Below are 21,749 nucleotides of genomic sequence, written 5' to 3'. Positions count from 1 at the left end.
CCTGCGCATGGTGTCCTCCCAGTTCTGTGAGAGACAACTCTGACCTTGATATCTGTCTAGTCCTGTAGATGTAAGAGGCAGATAACTCCTGACATGGCTGATCTATCTTGCCTTCTTGGAAAATTTCCCCTGTCTTTGGTGACCTGCAGAGGGGGATCAAGCCCTTTCTCTGCAGGTGCCCAGCACATGCTCACGTGTACTGACGACAGTTGGGAAGCTGGTCAGGGGACCTGGCATCTTGGCTATCTGCCTGCTTTCGTCAAACCCCTTGACGTGTCAGCTGGACTCAGCAGTTGATGTTTTCACGCAGCGTAACACACAGCCTCGGAGACTCTGCCATTTATTTATTTGTTACTTTTCCACAGCCACCTGCTCCTGGGTGGGTCTGCGGCTCTGCCATGCACTTTCTGGAATCTCCAGTCCTCCCCATACCTTGTCTCTTTTGACCACACCACCAGCTTTTACCCTTCTCCTAACAGCCTCACCCCAACCTTCTGGGCCCCCTCTTTGACTCCAGGGGGTCCGATCTCAAGTTTTTCTGTCCTGGTTGCTGCTTGTGCAAGGCCTCCCGAGGGCCATCAGGCAGGGTCATCCAAGGAAGGGTCTCGTCTTCCAGGGAAGTTGAGGGTTCAGGTCTTCTCTGTTCAGCCACTACCACAAATGCATGCATCAGTCTCCTTTCCAGGACCACCGTGCCCACATTTTCCCTGCCAGGAAGGAAGGAGAACAAAAGGAAGTGCAGTTAGTGACATGATGGAGGGACATATGAGGAACGCCACCAAGAAACATGAGGATTCAGCTTCTTTCCTGGCTCGTCTGATAGTGGCACCGTGATCCCCCATCTCCCATCAGAACCTTATTCCTGGGCTCCCCAGTTTGCTCAGATCATCCTCCCACCACCCACTTGGACCCAGCAACTCACCAGCAACTACTGGACCTGCAGCCTGAAGCCATTTCTGCATGACTTGTCTTTCTACACTGCTGTCCTTCATTCTCTACCTTGAACAGTCCCTTAGTCCCCCGAGAATCAAGTCCAAGCAATCTGCTTGCCTTCCAGACGGCCAAAGTGCTGCCTTCCATACTCCATCCAGCTGGTCTCCCTCTAACACTTCTGGTCATCTACTTACACCTCAGGGGGACATCTCTGATCCTCAACAGGCATTCAGGTAAGGAATAACCCTCCTTCCCTGGAAGAGTCCTTGTAACGGCCTGACTCCTCCCTTATCCCACTCCCCAGAGTGCTTCTGTTTCCCATGCCTACCTTCCTCAGTGCTCCCCTCCAGACCCAGTGAAACCCCACCACCCGCATGAGCCTCTCCCGCCATCCCAAGGATGAGTGATCTCTCTCTCTTCTCTGATTTCCTGCCGCTTTGCAGTGTGTTCATTCTCAAGACACAGTGTGGTTGGTTTCTATTGGAAAGTGAGTGAAATTTTCAGCTCAAAGTGTCCGGAGCCTGCCTCTACCAGGCCCTGGGTAAAGAAAACGGAACTCCTCATTTGTCAACCCCGAGGAGATGCGTGTGTCTCTGTCACTAGCACAGAGCACTTCAAGAGCAGGCCCGTGGTTGTCTAAACACAAACCAACCAACATCACCTACAGCTCGGTTTCTGCATGTGTGAAACCGGGCATGACAATGACATGGTTGTTCCAAGTGTGTAGAGCTACCCCAAGATCCAGGTGTTTGTGAAACTGCTTTGGGAAAAGTGAAGAATCACAAGAACTCCAGGTGATGTTATCATCATGCCTATGCCATGGACTCCTGCAGGATGAAGATATCTAATACTTGTAATTTCAATTAATTGGGAGCCTGCCCAAGGGTCCCACATCTGGAGGGACCTCACTGAAGCATGAGCTGAAGGCAAGAGCAGACATCCTGCATGGACTAAGAGTCACTGACCTTCTAGCCATGAAAGGACAAGGATGTCACCCAGTGCTTTCAACTGGCCTCACCAGTAGGCAGCAGCTCCTACCCAGGGATTACAAACAAACAGGAGCCAGGCACAGTGGTAAAAGCCTGTAATCCTAGAGGCTCTGGAGGCTTTGGAGGCTGAGGCAGGGAGATCATGAGTTCAAAGCCAGCCTCAGCAACAGCGAGGCACTAAGCAACTCAGTGAGACCCTGTCTCTAAATAAAATACAAAATAGGGCTGGGGATGTGGCTCAGTGGTTGAGTGAGTTCAATCTCTAGTACCAATAAAACAGAAAAGAAAGAAAAAAAAAAGATGGATGGGGGAGGGGTCCTTCCTAAAGCCCCACAAAAAATAACAGTAACAAAATAATTTTCAAAGAGGAAAGTAGAGGTGAAGTAATAAAGAAAATAAAAACCAGGAGAGTAGATGATGGAAGGAACAGCATTGAACTTGGAAGGCCAAGATTTAGGCCATGCCATTGAAATAGAAGTTGATTAACTCCAGGGAACCCAGAGATGCTCAGAGTTGGAGATATCCCAGTACAACAGAAGCAGGGTCAAAAAATGATCACAGTGAGAAACACCCTTCCAGCTCTCCTCCACCATCTCAGAAAGCCATGCTGCTGCGCATTCACTAACCTACCAAAAGATGAGACGTTTATTGCAGAGAACCTGGATCAGAAGGGCTGGAGTTGGGAACAGCTGTCACTGTGTAAGACAGGCTGAGGTAGTGCACTGAAAATAGGGGGCTTAAGTTTGTGATGTGAGAGACCACACAATGGACCACTCAGTGGTGAGACAGTCTGCCACCTTCCTTGCTCTGCTCCCAGAACAGTATCAGGCAGATAGTATCTTTCCTGGAGGAAACAAAGAGTTCCAAAAGAGAAGGACTTACAGCCATTGGTTCCCAGAAGTCCCCAGTAAGAGGTTCTGATCCAGCTTCATCACCTTGTAGTGAGCTCACCACTCAACAAGCCCAGACTCAGAGCCACCAACCAGCTTATTATTAGCACTTCACTCTTGAAAATAAACAGGTATCCTCCTCGTAGGACAAACATCCAAGGAAGCTTCCAACAGTTCAAAACAGAAGAGAAAAGCGGGGGAAACAGAAAATCCCAGAAGCAGAAAATACTTGGAAAATATTCTAAATCCCCTGATAAATGAGAGAACATTTTACCTATGAAACAAGAATAGACTGTCGTGAAAAAATGAACCGCCCAAGAAGAAAAGATATTCTTAAAAATCGTAAAAAATACGATAACCAAAATTTAAATGCCAATTGAAGATCTAGAAGACAATGTCGAGGAAGACTTCCAGAAATCAAGACAAAACTATCATGGAAAAAAGTAAAGATAAAGAAACTTGAGAACCAGTCCAGGAGATCCAAAGTCTCATTAATAGAGTTCTAGAAAAAGAAAACAGGCAAAAAGAATGGGAAAAAAATAATGAAATAATTAAAGAAAAATGTTCAACAGTTGAAAAACATGCATTTCAGACCAAGAGTGCTCACTGAACAACCAAGGGGATAAAACTAGTCCTACAAGGTCCAGGACCATGGAATCTAGAAATTAGGATGGCATCAGATTTTACCAAAAGCATCACAAGGAGTTAGAAGATAATGGAGGTGATTTTCAACCTAAAAGGCTATTCTCACCCAAGCAAGTGGTTTCCTAGTCCAGAGGTGAAGGAAAGCATTGGATAAAGTCAAGTTTAAGGTGAAAGTTAGCCTGGTATGTCCACATGAACTAGGAGGAGATTTACATTGCTCAGGAGACATTTACTGAACCCCCACCCTCCTTTTGGGCATCAAACAATGACAAGTATATAAAAAATTAAGCAATAAAAAGAAGATATTTAGCAATTCCATAGGAAAATAAAGTCATGTGAGCAATGAAAAATAATTATACCACAGAACATTAGGTGGCTCGATGAAGAATAATATTTACACAGTCATAATAAAGTAGAACTGAATAGTGAGCTAATAAATATCATGACATTTATACTATAGTGGGTTGAGAAGGTCTATATAGTGGGGTGTTTGTGTATATCATGGAGAGTAATGGTGGGTGGTGTTAAAAAAGCTAAAAGCTTTCCTAGTAGGAAGTCAATTTTTTAAGACTCGAAAAATAAAAATTAAAAAGCAATGGAAGTGTATTATTAGGAAGCATAGTCACAAGTCTAGATGAAACAGCTACAGAGCTGAAGGAGATTCTATTTGGGAACACAAGAGGGCAAGTTCACGGTTGGCTAGTAGCCTTATTGAATACGTTATCTTTTAAGCTTAGACTAATATTTCAATTTAGAGGAAAAGAAATAACACATGAAAAATTCCCCAAACCAAAAGACACAAGTCTCCAGAATGAAAAGCCAAGCTTCTAAGGTTGCCATATTTTAGCACAAGTAAGGACACTCAGTTAAATTTGCATTTTGGATAAGCAGAGAAAAGTGTTTAGTGTAAGTATGTCTCAAATATTACAAACTTTATTTGCAGTTTATCTGAAATTCAAATTTAATAGGCATCTTCTATCTTGTCCAGGAAGCCTATACCCAACACATCCACATGAAAGCACAGAGCCATGATTGCAAAGTACCAAGAAAAAGAGAACACGAACACGTTAACACTTGAGGGGGAGGGGGGGTCACCTAAAAAGAAATCAGAAAAGCACTGACATCTCACGGCAAGACTGGAAGTTAGGAAGGAGAGGAGGAAGGCCTCCAGAATTCCGAGGCAAAATGATATCCATCCTGGAATATTATACCCATCCAACCATAAATGAAATTTCAGAATTGAACAGAGGCATTGTGAGGGAAAGGTTAAAAACCCTAGTTTCTACTTACCTTTTCTTAGAAGCTGACTGGAGGATTTCCCTTCCCTAAAAGGAAATAAATCAAGAAAGAAGGAAACATAGTCCAGGAAAACAGAAACGCAACATAGAGGAGAAGGAAAACAAATTCCCATGATACTGGCTTTGCTGGGGCAGAGAGAAAGCAGGCAAGATGGATGGGGAGAATGGAAGGTTCCAGAATGAAAGATTTTAGGGGGAAATAAAAGAACCCACAGTGTGATGCATTCTATACATTCAGTGTGATATGACACACAAAAAAAAAATGGTGTCTAGAGGGATTTTTCAACTCAGTCGGAGAGTTCGGAACAAATTATAAATAGGAACACAGAAAATTAATCAGGTGAAGAAAATGAGGCTATTATTAACAAAATATTTACAAGAGATTAAATGAACATTATCATAATGCACTGCTTGGCAATGCAGAAAATAATACTTGATAATGATAATGACATAAACACTGAACACTGACTTAAACAAAATATTATGTGGGAGGCAGAGAAAGCAGTAGAAGACATATGGCTTCATGGACAAACACAAGAGGTAATGTTCTACCTCTCAGAGTCAAGGTGTTAAGAGTAGCCCTAAATGATCTGTCAGTCCACCTTACCACTCTAACCTTAACCCTTAGTGCTCTCCCACGACTTACTTTGCTCCTGCAGTGAGGACCATAGGATGTTCTCTTCCTCAATTATATCACATCTTCCCACCTCAGGGCCTTTGCACATGCTGTTCCCTTTGCTTAGCATGCCCTTCCCCATGTATCCACGGGGCTCCCTCCTCCTGTACTCCAGATCTTTTCTCAGATTTTGTTTTCTCAGTAGCATCCCCCGTTCTCCCACTTCCTTATTAAGGTTGCATTTTATCCCTGATATTCCCTATGTCACCCTCACCACAGTTTATTTATCATTCATAAACTTCTGTAAATAGGTTACTACTTCTATAGAAAGAGGTGGTTAGAGTAATAGTTTATTTAAACATTTAAAAAATTTATTCTCCCCACTGGACCAAGGCTCCATGATCACAGGGAATTCTACTCCCTACATGAATCCACAACTTGTTCACCGATATATCCCTGCATAGAACAGAGTGACTGGCACCCAGTAGGAGCTTTAAAAGTATTCATTAAATGAAAAAAATAAATCAAGAAATAGCAGCATATATATATTTACTGAAAGACAAATGTAAATACAAAAAAAAAACTATTAAGATAATTGAAACTCTCCTCTGAGGACTTGCTAAGGACAAGAGAGAGAGGGTGTGCTGGTTTTCCTGAGAAGACTTATATTCTTGTTTGGTTCACCAAAGCATTTGCAAATATTACCTTAATGAACATTAAAGTAATTTTTAAAAATATGATCAGTTTTTAGCCCATACACACCCAAATGGTACTCCATCCAATTTCCAAATGAAATGGCGACTGGTCACCTACTCCCATGTTCAGATGTGGTTTGAGTGTGTCTCCCAAAGGCTCACTGGCTGGAAGCATGGTCCCCCGGGTGGTGATGGTGAGCATGGAACCCTAATGAAATGGGGCCTGGTGGAAGGTAATTAGGTCACAGGGGCTCCACCCTCATAAATGGATCAGTGACATCCGGGAGAGAAGGTTGTTGTGGAGTGAGATCATCCATGCCCTTCTGCACACCACCATTTTTCCTTTCCACTTCTCCACCATGTTGTGGTGCAGCCAGGAGGGCCCTCGCCTGCATGCTGGTGTCATGCTGTTTGGATCATTCAGCTTCTCAAGTTGTGAGTCAAATACACCTCTTTACCCAGCCTCAGGTATTTTATTATAGCAACACAAAACAGATCAACACATCTGCAACTTTATGTAATTAAGGCCTAGAAGTCATGCTCCTCTTCTCATTCACCCCTTTTTCTCCCATCTACCACCTCAATCCATCCTGAGTCTTGAGGTAGTTCTCACCTCCTCATAGGTCTCAAACCCATTCACCTCTGTCCATCTGTGTCACTATCACCCTAAGACCATCTTTCACCTGCACACTAGCAAAACTCGATAAATGGCCCACCCACATCCATCCAGTACCTCCAACCTATTACAGTGTGACCAGACTGATATTTTCAAACACAAATCTGATCCTATCACCCCCCCCCACACACACACACACACACCTGCTTAAAACCTGTCCACAGCATCCCATAGATAAAACTCTTAACCTCTATGCCTACAATCACTATACCATGTTTCCCCACCCCAGGGGATGGCATGCTGTTCCCGCTGCCTGGAATGTGAACTCCATCTCCTTTGACTACTTAGCTCCTATTCATCATTCAAATGTCAGCAAAAATGTCATTAAACTATATTCCCCTATTTTAGGCTCTCATAGCACTTTTGTGGGTATCGGTCCTTTGTAACACTTGCTTGGCACATTTGCAGTTTTACACTTAGACTTATTGGGTTAATATCTGTTTCCACCCCACATCCCCAACACACATACACACGTGTGTGCGCGCGCACACACACACACACACACACACACTCCAGAGAGAGGCCGAGTTCTAAGCTTCATGGAAGAAGTCATTTGTTTCATTATATTCCAGCTATGTTTTAAAACTTCAACAAGCAACTTCCACTCATCTGTCTCATCCCCACCCTAAAATTCTACAACATGGAGACGTCATGCTTTTCTGTGAAAGCCCAGTCACCCTCTGCTCTCTATACCACCAGTGCCCATCCTCAGACGTGATTCTGGAAATGTATGCTAACATGCAGTGTGCAGGAAATTGTGTTGCATGTAGTTGCTGGCCTGGAGAGGTGTCACCAAACCCAGGAGGTTTGCTTTTTAGACACAGTCATCAATGATATATGTCGAGCATTCCACATATGACCTTGAACTGATTCCTTCCTCCACAATCCACCATACCTTCAACTGGCTGAACCCCAGTGACCATCTGACTGAAGCTAAAGATTCATCACTGTAGCAAATCTAATGATTTTCATCTTGTCTCAACACTATTAGCACAAGGCTTTTGGGTTGTGGATGTGAATGTGTGTATTTTCCCTTGTTTTTATAAAATTGGAGTAAAATATACAAGAAACTAACCAAACTATTGCACATACTTTTTTATTTTTTATTTATTTGTTTGTTTGTCTCGTTGGTTACTAGGGATTGAACTCAAGGGCACTCGTCCACTGAGCCACATCCCCAGCCCTATTTTGTATTTTATTTAGAGACAGGGTGTCACCGAGTTGCTTGGCACCTTGCTTTTGCTGAGGCTAGCTTTGAACTCACAATCCTCCTGCCTCAGCCTCCCTAGTCACTGGGATTACAGGCAGGCACCACCAGTGCCCAGCAGCACATACACTGTTATATAAAGCTGGTGATGCTGACTGGCAGAAAGGGCACCATGAGAATGACCATTCATCAGGTAATGCACACAATTCTAAGCTCAGCATCAGATGGGGCACTAGGGGGCTCTGAATTTCAACATTTAATGTTGAACGCCACTTATTTACACTACCTGTGCAATTAGGCACTACCTGATAAACCAATGTTAACTTAACCCTTTGCTGAGTAAAATAAGTTTAAGTTCATCTTTTTTCTTTCTTCCTCTTTATCCAGAACTATATGAGAAACCAATATTTTTAAAAGTTCCCTTTAAAGAGTAAGACTACCAGGTAATCTTCCTTAATAACTCTCCTTCAGATGCAAGTGGTAATTAGTCATGGGGACTCCCAATTTTTTAAATTCTACAATATAATGCAACTGGACCACTACACTTATATTTTTAAATATATATATTTACATATATTTTTTAAATATCCATCTTTCCCCCAAAATCAGTCTCTGGCATTACCTACTAGGGATCACATCTTTTTTGGGGGGTGGGGTGGGGTGGGGTACAGGTACCAGGGATTGATTTCAGGGGCACTCGACCACAGAGCCACATCCCCAGCCCTATTTTGTATTTTATTTAGACACAGGGTCTCACAGAGTTGCTTAGCACTTAGCTTTTGCTGAGGCTGGCTTTGAACTCACAATCCTCCTGCCTCAGCCTCCCTAGTCGCTGGGATTACAGGCGTGTGCCACTGTGCCCAGGTGGGGTTCACATCTGTAGTGGACTTCACTCCCCAGAGCTTGGACTATGCCATGACATCAGGGAGAGTCGAGGACCAGAATCTGAGGGATCTCCCTTACTGGATGCTGTGTGAACCACTGACCAACTCCATGGCCTCACCAGCACTCACTCTTCCTGTCACTGTTTCAGAAGTGAGGCCCAACCACTGCTCCCCACCATCCTGCCATTTCTGTGAGTGACGTGTTACTTCCTACTCCCTTCCAATATATCATCCAAGCCCTCTGGCTGCCCAGAGAGGTGGAGCTATGATGTGCGACAAATGAGGTCTACGGTTTATTTCAGCACCCATAGGAAAATTGTCAGGACACTCTCAAAGCTTCAGCTCACCCTTATCTTTAAGGGCACATCAGTCACAATCATCTACGAGAAATAAATTCAACAAGAAACGATTCTATACCCATCAGATTAACGCCTTCCCTGCAAACCCTCAGCTAGAACATTCAGGAGTGAGAAGCGTGACTCTCAAACAGAGCTGGTGATTTCTTCCATCTGTTAGTCTCAATTTCTATATTCATCCATTGCAGTTTTTTTAAGATGGGAATTTTTTTCCTGATATCCCCCACAAAATATACTCATTATAAACAATTCACACACTTCTGCCATCTAAAAAACAAAAAATTTAAAAAAATTTTTTTACACTAAAAAAAAAAATCACTCATGTCCTAAATGAAAACTTCTTGCTTTGGAAGTCATACAAACTTGGCCTTAAACCGCTTGTTTACTTGGTGGCCTCATCCAAGAAGTGGAAATAATAACTGAAGTCACCCCACAGTGTGAGGATTTGAGACAGTTGTTGTTATAAGCCACAATGTTCAGTAACTTTATAATTTATGGCTACTAGTGTTATTGATATACTTTCTAGTCTATACATATGTACATATCACTGTGTGGATTTTATGTTTCCACGAGGTAACTTCTGCATGCTGAAAAGTTATTTAGAAGATACATTGTTTTAAATAAATAAATATTCAGTTTATTAAAGTTACAAATCTTTAAATCAAGTTCCTCCTTAATTTCTTGAGTTTAACCCATAAATTTTATTCTTCTATTCATAAGCAGAGTTTGCTTGTTTTGCATTTCTTTTCTTTTTTTTTTTTAGCAAAAGCATGAATTCCTTGAGAGTCTTTGAAAGCAAATAGTAAGAGAACATTCTTAAAGTTATATGTTATATAACTGAATATTTGTGTCCCTCCACTCCCCCAAATAATTTAGTGCTGAAGATCTAACCCTTGTAAATGGGACCTCTAATTAAGGTTAAGTGAGATCATAAGGGTGGGTCCCTGATCTGATAGCACTGGTGTTCTCATGAAAAAGGCAGAGAAAAAGAGCTCATTCTCTCTTGTATGCACAGAGGAAAGAAAGGCCATGTGAAGGCACAATGAGAAGCCAGGAAGAGAGCCCTCATCAGGAGCTAATTTGATGACACCTTGATCCTGCACTTTGCTATCATGTGAATGCCCAATGTTGCCCAAAGGCCCATGTGATAAAGGCCTGGTACCCAAGGTGAGAATATTGAGAGGTGGTAGAGCCTTCAGGAGGTGGGGCCTAGTGGGAGGTCTCTAGGTCATTAGGGGTGTGCCCTTGAAAGGAGTCCTGGGACCCTAGTCCCCCTCTTGCTCTCTTTTGCCTCCTGGTGATAAGGTGAGCAGTTTTGCTCAACCACATACTCCTGCCATGATGTGTGGCCTCACCTCAGGTCCAAAGCAACAGGGCCAACCAATCATGGACTGGAACCTCCAAATCTGGGAGCCAAAATAAACCTTTTCTCTTTAAAAGTTGATTATCTCTGGTATTTGTTATAGTGACAGAAAGCTGGCTAACACAGACTGCCAGGCTCCAGAACTGTCAAAAAATATATTTGTGTTGTTGAAGTCACCCAGCCTGTAATATTCAAGTATAGCAGTTTGAGCAGACAAATTTAATATGAGAAGCAGTGAGGATTCCCCAATAGTTTGGGCATAAGAAAAAGGTTAGAGATCAGCAGTAGGGAAAATGAAGGGACCCACACACCTCTAGATGTGTGGCCAGACTTGGAGATTGGAGGCCTGGGGATCCCAGTCTGGAAAATGCAGAAACACTATTGGGTTTGTGAATCAGAGATTGATACTCAGTCTTAAATTCACGAGATATAGCAAATAAAAATGCAGGATCCCCAGTTGCGCTTGGATTTCAGATGATTTTACAATATTTGGGACATTCTTATACTAAAAGCTATTCATTGCTTATGTCAATTTCTGGACAGCTTATATTTTATCTGTCAACCCTACCCAGTATAGATACAGCCTCTGCAGTACAATTTAGTAATACATGTCAAAGTCTTTAAGGCATACACAATCTTCAGCATAGCAATTCTACTTCCAGACATTTATTCACAAGATAAGAGATAAATGTGTATAGGTCAGGATATTTATCAGTGTATTGCTTTATAATCATGAAAAAGTGAATTAATAGAAGATGGTTAAATAGTTATGGTATTTCTATTCAAATGTATGCAGTCTTTAAAGTCATAATTTTATAATCTATATTTATTAACACAAAAGGACATCCAGAATATAGGAAGTTAAAAAAAGATAATAAAGTAAATTTAAGTTTGATTTTATGTCAACTAAATATTTTATATGCACAAGACATATACACACATAAACAAATCTGGAATAATTATGCTAAGATGTTGACAGGAGTTATGTCTGGATTGTGAGATTACTGGTAACTTTTACTTTGCTCTCTATACCTATAGGCATATTATATCTCAATAATCAGAATAAAACTATTATCATTTCGAAAAAAGTACTAGTGACATGACATTTAGATAAAAATCATACAAAACATTCTTTGCTAGTTCTGTAATCCTGTATTCTGAAGTAGCAAGTCCATGTATGAATACAGAAATTCATTACACAAAGTCTGAACAGGTTCCTTTTCCTATTTTGGTGTTGTTATGAATAAGCTATGACATCTTTCTTGTGCTGAAAGAGCCATTGAAGAACCTGGATGCAATAGATACTTGTTTCTCATTATTTGTTTGTTTGAAGAAAGGGTGTTACTTTCTTGGCTACCCAACATTTTAACCCTTCTTTTCATGGTGTATTACAAATTTCCCTAGAGAAATTGTCTCCATATTCCATGATCAGTCTAAGTCCTTTGGGTAAAAGCTGCTCCAACCTTGGATCCAAGGTGTGCATGTAACCCAGATATGTCAAATTGGAGCATACCATTCCCTTGGCCTAATAATTTGTCCACATATAAGCAGAAGGTGAATTTCTAACCAATGAAAAATCAGATCACAGGTGTTGTCAGGTCAAACACTATTTTTATTGAAGGAGAACCTGGGAGGGTGTATGCCTGGATTTATTAGCTATCTTGCCATCTTTGGAAGCCAACATGAAGAAAAACTGCATTAAAAGAAATGAAAAAACAAAAACCCCATAGATCACATACTATACCCTTAGCCCAAGTTTAGATGAAGTTACATGAGTTAATCAAAGTCCCTTTTATGATTATTTGAGCTAGATTTTTAGTCACTTATAACCAAAATAAAGAACTGCACTAAATTAATTACAGAACCAATGAGACCTAAGCAATATAGCCTAATTATAATGATAATTATGTTTTATTCATCAGTTACTATGTTTAAGATATTTGAAATAAATTAATCATGAATAAATCCATCCATCCTTTGAGACAGACATTATCTTCTCTGTTTCACAGATGAGAATCCTGTGGCTCCACAAACTTAAATAATTCACCCCAAATCACACTGCTAGCTAGACGAAACCAAGACAGCAAAATACCAAAGTCTATGTTCTCTACTGCACCAGGATTGATCTTCATTGTAGACTTAGAACCCTCAGTTCTGGTCTCACACCACAGAGAATTATTTTACTGGGCTTTGGTTCACTACCAGTTGAGGCAAAGGAACTACCAGAAAGCCTAACTTCCCCTAAATAGCTCTGAGTTGAAGCCAACAATATAAAAAGTACACAGAGCCTCAGCTTAGGGTGGGGAAGGAAGTTGCCTGGTGCTAGCATTTTCTCTGATTTCCAAGCAAGAATCAACAACTGAGATTTTAGCTCATCAAGTGAACTAAAATGTCAAACGCCAATCACTAGTATGAATCCCAGAAACATTACTTAAAGTTGACAATAACTGCAAACCTCCTACTTTTTACTACCTAAAACCATGTATGGTGGACATGAACTTTGCATTAATGCAAACCTGACACACAGGAGTCATCAGATGTCCAATAAATCATCTTACAAAAACACAAGCATATAAATAAAATGATTCAGACACATTTACCCATGACCTGGTCTCTATGTAGAATTTATTTTCTTACTTTTCACAGTGACCCAAATCCCTCTCAAGAAAATGAGGTACAACAGAGAAGCTAATAAATTTAACTCCTTGACCTAATAAGCAAGTGTGATATTACAGGATACAAGACCAATGTGCAAAACTTGGTTGTATTTCTATACATCAGAAATGGGCACATGAGAATTGTGATTATAAATGCAATAATATTGACAACTGCTTTTTCAAGATACAGGTAAGCATACATCTAACAGAACATGTAACAGGGCTTGTATGATGAAAAGTTCAAGGTAATAATGAAAGAAATGAAAGTATATCTAATTAAATGGAGAGATGTAGCATGTTCTTGGATTAAAATACTCTAGATGATAATGAGATCAATGCTCAAATCGATTTATAGATTTAACACAATTCCTATCAAAATCTTAGCAAGACTTTTTTCCATGTAGAGTTAATTATATCTTAAATTTTATATGAAAAGGCAAAGGAACAGAAAGAGCTAAGGCAATTTTTCAAAAAAAAAGTAAATGGGGAAGAATCAAGTGACCAGATTTTGCATCAATTTTTTAGCTGTAGTAATTAAGTCTGGTAGCTGACTGGATGCATGCATCAATAGAACAGAATAGAGCCCATCGACATACCCTCTTGTAAGTATGGACAACTAAAATAATTTAATGCAGGAAGGATAGATTTTATAGCAAATGGTTGAAGTAATTGAACATCTATCAGATGGGGGAGAAAAAAAAAACTTTGACCTAAACCTCATGCTACATAAAAAGAATTTCAAACAGAATATAGATTTCAATATAATATTTAAGACTACAAACTTTTTAAAGAAAATTTGGGAGAAAACTTTCTATGGTTTGATGAACAGTGTTAGATTTTATACCAAAAGCATAATTCCTAAATCAAAGTATTGATAAATACGATTTTATCAACAATCTATGGCTCATCTTGTAAACAACATGTTAGATAAAATATTCATATCTAGAATATCTAAAGAAGACAGAAAGGCAAACTATTTAATTGGGAATGAGCAAAAGACATGAGGGGACATTCCCTGGAGAGATTATACAGTTCAAACACATGGAAGGAAACTCAACTTCACTTAGTGTCAAGGAAATGCAAATTAAAGACCTTGATGGGCCATCACTACATTCTTATCAGACAGCTGAATTTTTTAAAAAAGAAAAAGAACAATAACAACAACAGCAAAAATCCTGATAAGTTAAGTGTTGCATTCAAGTCAGGCAAACAAAATAGAACCATCCTGTCACATTTCGTGCAGGCAGCACTTGAAAAACAATCAGAGGACAAGGGTAGCCTCTGTTATCCTCAGGTTCTGCTCTCCACGGAGCAGCACCAGGGAACACTCCAGGGGGCATCCAGGCTGGGAGCAATCCTGGAGGAATGGGGGCAGCAGACAAAGCTCTCCCTTTGTTTCTGAATAAGCCCATTTGTCATCTGGGCATGATGACTTCCTGGAAGTGCTGAATGCTTTATTGAGGATATTTCAGGAACAAAAGAGATGTTGTACCCTCCAAGTTGTGTGTGCGAGGGGGGGAGAGATGTTCTCAAAGCTGCTAGGTGGGTATAGGGGATGTCAACTAGGAAATGGAATGTACGAGACCCTTTGTCCCTGAGGTCAGTCAAATGACGATAACCACCCCTGGCGCCATCCCAGCCTCATCCTGAGCTCTGGGAATTTTCTAACCTCAGAACTCTTGGAGAAAGTTCTCTGCAGCCTGGTGCAGCAGCACCCCAATACAAATGTTCTTTTGAAATCCACCTCTGAGCTGCGGAGCCTACACTGGGCCCATCCAACCACAAATTCCTAGCAGATGTTTAGCACGTGAGTGTTGCCCTCCTCCCTGGATTCCTGCAAGAGTCCCTCCCTCACCCCACCCCATCTGCTATGAACCAAGCAGGGTGCATTGAGGGTCTGCCCCTGCTCAGGGAGTATAGGGGTACATTGTCCACAGAGAATTTAAAAACCATCGTAAAACTGGCCAAAAGTCAGACCACTTTTTATTTTCATGTCAAATATAAATAATGTCAGTGATAAAATATTCCTCCTGGCCAGGTGGACCACCCTAACACCTCTCCCAGAAACTGGCTCTGCTAGTCTTGGCTCCTAGGGGACAGCTAATCTTTCCCATTCCTGTCTTTCCTTCAGCAGGAGACTTCATTCAAATATACGTACCGAGCATGTCCTGCCCGATTTAAAATTCTTGCTTGCTCCCATGGCCACCAGAAGGAATCAACTTCTGGTAGCTTCATGGCTCTTCACCATCAGAATCCCACCTCATTCTCCAGCCTGCCCTGCACCCTTTCTCCCATTTCCTGTACCCCAAGCTCCCAGTTCCTTGAACACACTATCTCATTCTCCAGCTCTGTGCATGCATATGTTGAAGCCATTTCTTTTATTAAGAATTTTCTTTTCAACCTTGAAATTTCCAGGTCCTCTTCCAAAGCCCTGCTGATGAGGTCATTTCTCTGAGGAACCTTCCCTGATTCCCTCCAGTCCACAGGAAGAATCCAGAGCACCTACTATGTGACTCTGTATCATTGCAGATTCTACCTGCTCTGCTTGTATTTCCTAGTTTCCCCTAAATGTTCTCTAAAGCAGAGTAATTCCCAATCTAAAGGTCAAGCCAAAAAAAAAAAAAAAGGAATTTTTTTTTTTTTTTGGCAAACCAAGTCTTAGTAGTTAACTGAGTTACTGTGCCTTCAACCTGTCTTCATAACCAGCTTGCTTTTCAGTTCTTGGCCCCTTGGGCCAAGCATATTTTCTTCTGTCCATATGATTCACACTCTATGAAACCATCAGGGCAAGTGGACCTAGAGCAACTTTGTGGTCTTGCTTTCTCTCTTTCTCCCAGAAGTCACCTCTAAATGAGATGGTCACAGATTTTAGTTCTAAGATACATAAGAAAAAGAGACCCTCCCTTTGGTCTGTATCCCAGCCATATGTCTCAATTCAGTCTTTTACCCAAGAGCACAGAATTGCAGGCAACTGGAAGCAGTTTTAATTACATACTAACTAGATACTTTAACTAGATACTAACTAGTTGTATCCTGACTCCTGCATTGTTCGTTTTTCTATCACTCTTAGTGAGAGATCAGTGGTGAAGGGGTGAACAGCTGGGTGGGATCTGGGCCCTGGTGTAAGCCCCAAAGCTGCCCCCAACTTCTACCTCTCACCACTGTAACTTACCACAGCCAGTTGTTCACTGTCTCTGCCCTCAGGACGTGGTCTCTCTACAAAGACTGAAGTCCTGCTTACTTTCCATTTCATGGGGCCTGGCACATTTAAGCTGCAGACTAATGTCTACTAAAGGGGGACAGCCTCCATGTAGAGTGTCCTCCACACCCTAATGATTCCCAGCCCTGCTGCCAACTCCTGCTTCTGTTTTCTTTGGTCTCTAATCTCCTGTTTTGTTCAGATTTCTGGTCCCTCCCCAGCCCTGCTGGGTGACTCCCACTGACTCTAAAGAGATCACAGTGGTGGGCAGGTGGTATGTGCCTGAAGCCCCAGCTACTCAGGAGGCTGAGGTGGGAGGATCGCTTGACTGAGAGTTCAAGCACAACCTAGGCAACATAAGGAGACCCTGTCTCAAAAGTTAAAAATAAATAAATAAATAAACACATCATGGTTATCCCACCCTCCCAGTGATCCTGGTTAGGGAGTGTCCTAACCACGTCCTAGTGGGAGCCGCAAGTTCTGATCCCTAGGAGGACTCTTGGCCCTTCCTGAATTCAGTCACAGCTGTGGGAGCACAGGAGGCCTGGAACTGCTGCTGCCATCTGTGAGCACAAGGGGGAAGTCCAGCAAGTCCCAAGAACAGAATCCCTCAAACCAACATCATTGTCTCTGGCAAACCCATTGCCAAAATGGTTCCATTTCCCCATGCGCCCTTGGCAAAGTGACTTGGAAGCCCCTCCCATCAGGAGACGGGGTCTACTTCCCCATTACAGAGCCTGGCTTGACTAGATCTTTTGTTTCTAAATGCCACTGTCAGATGCAGCCAACAGCTCCCTAAAAGAGTGCTGCTAAAGAATTGAAAAAAAAAAAAAAGAGAGAGAGAGAGAGAAGGGCCCTAAATAATTTCAAAACCACACCAGCTGCAGAATAGAATACTAGGAATACAGAATATTATTGATTTAAATAGAAAGACCTCTTTTCTTTTATGAAGCAAAGATTAATTGCAAAGCGTCTCTGATCCTCATTAGAACACCCTGTAACAACAAAACCCCTCCCTTTTTTTTGTTGTTATTTTTTGTTTCTTGTTGAATTTTTTGTTTTGTACTGTTTTGCATTGCTGGATGGAACCCAGGGCCTCACAAATGCTAGGCAAGCACTCTACTGCTGAGTTACATCCCCAGCCCTATGATCCCCATTCTATAGTTGAGGAATCAATACCTAAATGTGAGAAATGTGCCCAAGGTCCAAATGCTAGTGAGGAGAACAGCCAGAGTTCAAGTCCAGCTCAGTCAGATGCTGGGACCTGTGCAGTTTCCACTAAACACCATGTAGTGCCTAATTAATATCATTTCTTCAAAATTTGAGCTGAATATAAGCTTCCATAAGATATTATTTGCCAATTCATTACCTCTTAGCCAAGAGAATATTTGTATTAACACTTTGAACACCAAGATCCAGCTCTGTTATAAAGTAGCTATAGTGGCCATGTGGATTTGGGTCAATCAAATGATCTCTTAGGTCTTCAACTCTTTATTTCATTTACAAATGGGAAGTGAAGTCAGAAGATGGTTCAGACCCCTTCCAGCTCCCCTGACTAGAAGGTTTGCTATTTCTCCCATAGAGTACAAGCTGAACCAGAACCTTTTGTCCCAACTAAGCTTCCTAGGAAAGAGACTGAGACTGGCTCAAGTTCAACCCTGGTCCAATCCACTGTGGGGAAATGGGTCTGACAATACCAATCTGGCTCATAAGCTGTGGATATTGGGAAGTAAAGGAGGTTACTGGGTAGGACTCTTGGGCCATCTGACAGATGTCAGACCATATCCAACCAGAAAGGTAAGATCCACCAAACCAGATGTTCTGGGTCACATGTAACTCCAGGGACCACTTTGAGAGTCAAAATCTTTCCTTTGCTTTGGGAGAGAAGAGCTGGCGACTACCCTCCTTCCCTATGCTCCTTCCAAATATCATCCAGCAGAAAGTTCACAGACACATAAGGATCGTTGTATAACAGGAGAGGGACCCAGTAGCAGGCTGGCCTTGCTGTCAGAGAGAGAGAGCCTTCCCTGAAAGTCAGTGCAGGGAGATGAAAAGCCACGGACCCTCCAGGCCAACTTGCAGTGTGCAAGCCCTGCAAGAGGAAAAGAAAGATGTAGCTGCACAAAAAAGCTGGTGGTGGCTTGGCCTCAATGACAGGGCTGCCACATCAGTAGGCGATGTTAGATCAGCATTTGGTACTCCTGTCTAGGTGCAGTTCTGCTGCCTGTATCGCCTGTAAGGCCAAACCCCGCCTCCTCCATCCTGCCCCCCCAGCATCCCGATGGAGACTGCAGGATGCTGACACAGAAAGCCTGCAGTTGCTGGGAGCTTCTCCAGGATGCAGCCTGTGCGAGGAAAAAGGTTTGGACAAGAAGAAGAGGAAAGAGAAACAAAAGTCCTCGGTTTGAGTCAGGGACAGATTTCGAGCTGAGAGCTGGTTGCTGGGTGGGGGCTGTGGAAGGGACGCATGCAGTTCCTGGTTATGGCTCTTCTGCCCCCTGACCCACCTTGCGAAGCTCCTGTCAACCCAGAGGGGGGACTCAGCTGCAGCAGGAAGTGGCCTCTCAGGAAGGACTCAGGTGGGCTTTGGGGTTATTTGGAAGTAGGGAGGGAGACGGTATTGGGTACAGGGCCAGGGAAGCTGTGATGGCTGTGAGAATGCTTGACTGGAGTGGCAATAGGGGAGAAGGGGACACAGCTGTGGGACAGCCTGGGTGTAGATGAGAGTCTCTTGGTGCCGGCAATGCACTGTGCTTTCTGCAGAGCGACAGCAGAGAAGGGCCTGGATCTGAGGCTAAGGGTCAGCATGTCTGTGTCTTCAGACCACTGTGGGTGATGTGGACTGGCCAGCCCCCAGGCTTTCTGTCCCTCAGTGTCATTCTCTCACTGGTAAGTGGGATGGGGCGTGGGAGGATAGCATCACTGCACAGTGCACAGGGAAGGAGGAAGGGTGCAGTCACAGAGGTGGGTGAGGAGGGAAAGAAAGGGCTCCCGAGTCAGCACTGAGAGGCACCTGAAGGACTATTTCATCCTGGGAGACTCTCGGGGCATGGAGGCTGCTCTTCCCAAAGGGCCTGGCAGGACTGGCTGTGGGCTGGGCAGAGAATGGCAGCTGCTGACACACAGAGATGCTATGTGACCTTGCACAACACAGTCAACCTCTCTGGGACAAGAGCAATCATAACACTGGATTGTTATGGTAGTCCATAGTAAAAGAGATTTATAAAATATTATAAAATTATAAAAGTATTAACTATAAAATCATAATCAATATAAAATATTGCATATAAATATATTAAATATAAAATTACATATCGAGTATAAAATTATTAAATATAAAGGTGTAATAGAATTTCTTGGGCTGGTGGTGTCTTACTGGCTCCACACAAGACCTCTTGAGAATTTTTTTTTAATGCTTTATCTGGGTTTCACCCTGGATCAATTATTCAAAGTAGAGCAAGGGACAGCAGACAGGCAGGAAGACTTTTTAAAATCTTCTTGGGTAATTCTAATGCTCTGTAAAGTTGAGACCTGCTTACGGGTCATAGGAAGTCTAAACAGCCTGAAATAATCACTTGGAGCTCATGTATTTAAAAAAATGGAGTCTCCAACTTCTCCCAAATCTACTGATTTTTAGGGAGGCCTAGAAGTCTCTGTATAGCTGATCCTTTATATCCATGAGTTTCATACCCAATGATTCAACCAACCTTGGATCAAAACCATTCAGATAAAGATTGTACCTGTACTGTATATGTACACTATTTTTCTTATTCATTACTCCCTAAACAATGTAGTTTAACAAATATTTATATAGCACTTACATTTTACTAGGCACACAAAGCATCTAGAGACGATTTAAAGCATACAGGAAGATGTCTAGGTTCTATGCAAATACTATACGGTGTTACATAAGGGACTTGAGCATCTGCAGATTTGGGTATCTGTGGGGAATTCTGGAACCAGTCTTCTTCAGATTCCAATGGACAACTGAATTTAGCAAGCAATAAAAGCAGTGTAGACATGTTTATTCCAGCAAGGAGTTTGCCAATTATCTCCTTACTCACTGGATGAATAATCACACCTAGTGATGGTTCCTGAAGGCACAATGAGGGGACACATTCTCTTCAGACAGCATATTCAGATGCTTGTTTTGAGGAAGGGGTCCTGCCAGATAGCCATATCCAACCCCATTCCAGCTCCACCGAAGTGATGATCCAATTAAAAAATAACAAATTTCCCAGCCAGAGAGCCTGGGAACTTTAAGATAAAAGGGAAAGCAGGATGAGCTATCTGGATCACACCGATGAGCCGTGTTTTTGTGTTTTGTCGATAAGGTTGTTCAGGATTCCTTGCTTCACATTCTGTCTGCCGACTGTTCCATTCATAAGGCTGTATAAACACACATGCAGACACACACACACGCTTGCACTCACTCCACCCTCATCAAGCCAGGAATGGGAGAATAAAGAGGAATAAAGGAGCCTGTGAACTGGGATCAGGCGACTGTGTTCCAAGGGAACACAAATAGTGTTAGTTATGAAAGGTATCCTAGCGGTTGTTTGGTTCAGACTTTTGATCTCACAGGGGCAATATCAGCAATAGCAGTTGAGAGTAGGACTCTGCAGCCAGACGGCCTGGGGTGAAATCCCACCACCCTGCTTCCTGGAGAGCTCCTTCCATGAAATGGGAAGACCACGGCAGGGCAGCTGAGTAGGTTACATAGGTGGGTAGCTGTGCCTGGTGTGTGGTGCACAGGACGGTTTTTTGCTGCTGTGAGCATTGTTGCTGATGATTTATTCCAGGCAAGGAAGTCAAGGCCTGGCAAGATGATTGCTTTGTTCACACTCTCTGACTCTTATAAGAATATTGCCAAAGGGAAGAGTCATGAATGTGAGCAAATCTCTATACTAAGAGTGCTCACTGTAGCAGCACTTATAAGAACAAAAAACCAAGCAGCAGCTTAACTGTCCAACAGTGGGGTAGTTTACCAATCTGATGAAATCCGTGTGACAATTGCCTGAGAAAACTAGAGCCATAATGTGAGGTTTTTAAAATGAAATCCTGCATGATTTCTGTAGAGATACAGAAACAGAACTAGTGTTCTGTCAACAAACTATCAACACAGGGTATCTCTGGTTGTCAGTTGTGGGGATTTTTATTTTCTTCCTTATAATTTTCTGAATCATATTAATTTTCATAGTGAGTAGTGAGTCAAAAAATAAAATAAAACAAAATAAAGTGTTTGTTTCCAGAAACTTGCTCAAGGCCAAACAGCACCTTAGAAACACACAGGTTTTCCACTCCTGTCCAGGGCTCTGCCCCTACCTCAGGCTGGATTAAC

General features: G+C 42.3%; 1 protein-coding gene across 1 annotated transcript in view; it reads right to left on the bottom strand.

The window, feature by feature from the left end:
* Positions 1-335: 335 nt before the first annotated feature.
* The window catches only part of Kcna6 (potassium voltage-gated channel subfamily A member 6), a 38,585-nt gene continuing 17,171 nt past the window's right edge, over positions 336-21,749 (bottom strand). The window contains exon 2 of the transcript XR_011707145.1: positions 336-707. The gene's annotated coding sequence lies outside the window, so the exon portion shown is untranslated. The remainder of the gene's footprint in view (positions 708-21,749) is intronic.

This window comes from Marmota flaviventris, chromosome 3 (assembly GCF_047511675.1).
Source record: "Marmota flaviventris isolate mMarFla1 chromosome 3, mMarFla1.hap1, whole genome shotgun sequence".
NCBI classification, from domain to species: domain Eukaryota; kingdom Metazoa; phylum Chordata; class Mammalia; order Rodentia; family Sciuridae; genus Marmota; species Marmota flaviventris.
The sequence above is the reverse complement of the archived record's forward strand: the minus strand, read 5'-3'. Positions and strand labels throughout refer to the sequence as shown.